The sequence below is a fragment of the Alligator sinensis genome, unplaced genomic scaffold (genome assembly GCF_000455745.1).
Source record: "Alligator sinensis unplaced genomic scaffold, ASM45574v1 scaffold140_1, whole genome shotgun sequence".
Taxonomy (NCBI): domain Eukaryota; kingdom Metazoa; phylum Chordata; order Crocodylia; family Alligatoridae; genus Alligator; species Alligator sinensis.
In genome coordinates this window covers 3,329,276-3,329,657 of record NW_005841836.1, presented here as the reverse complement: position 1 = coordinate 3,329,657, position 382 = coordinate 3,329,276, and the positions used below count along the sequence as shown (strand labels likewise).

The following is a 382-nucleotide window of genomic DNA, read 5'->3' as shown; positions in this document are numbered from 1 at the left end:
GGGGCAGATGGGCTCCCCTCCAAGAGAACTGTGAGGCTTCCCAAATAGGATGCCCTCAAGCCAGCTGCCCCCCTGCTCACCTCTGTCCTGTTGGGAGTACAGATCCACCCCCTCCAGAACAGCTCTGAGCCCTGCCACTGCTTCTGAGGGGGCTCCAGGGCTTCCAGCGGGGCTGGGGGATTTTCAGTAGGACTTGAGGGCTTCCAGCGGTGTTCCAGGATTTTCCCTAGGGGGTGGGGGCTTCCAGTGGGGCTCGGAGATGTTCAACGGGGCTCGGAGGCGTCCATTGAGGCTGAGAGATTTGCACTAGGGTGTGGGGGCTCCCAGTGGGGCTTTTCTACGGGGCTCGAGGGCTTCCAGCGGGGCTCGGCGGGTTGGGGCG

General features: G+C 63.6%; 1 protein-coding gene across 1 annotated transcript in view; it reads left to right on the top strand.

The window, feature by feature from the left end:
• The window catches only part of THBD (thrombomodulin), a 38,736-nt gene that overhangs the window by 35,371 nt on the left and 2,983 nt on the right, over window positions 1–382 (top strand). The gene's annotated exons all lie outside the window — the stretch shown is intronic.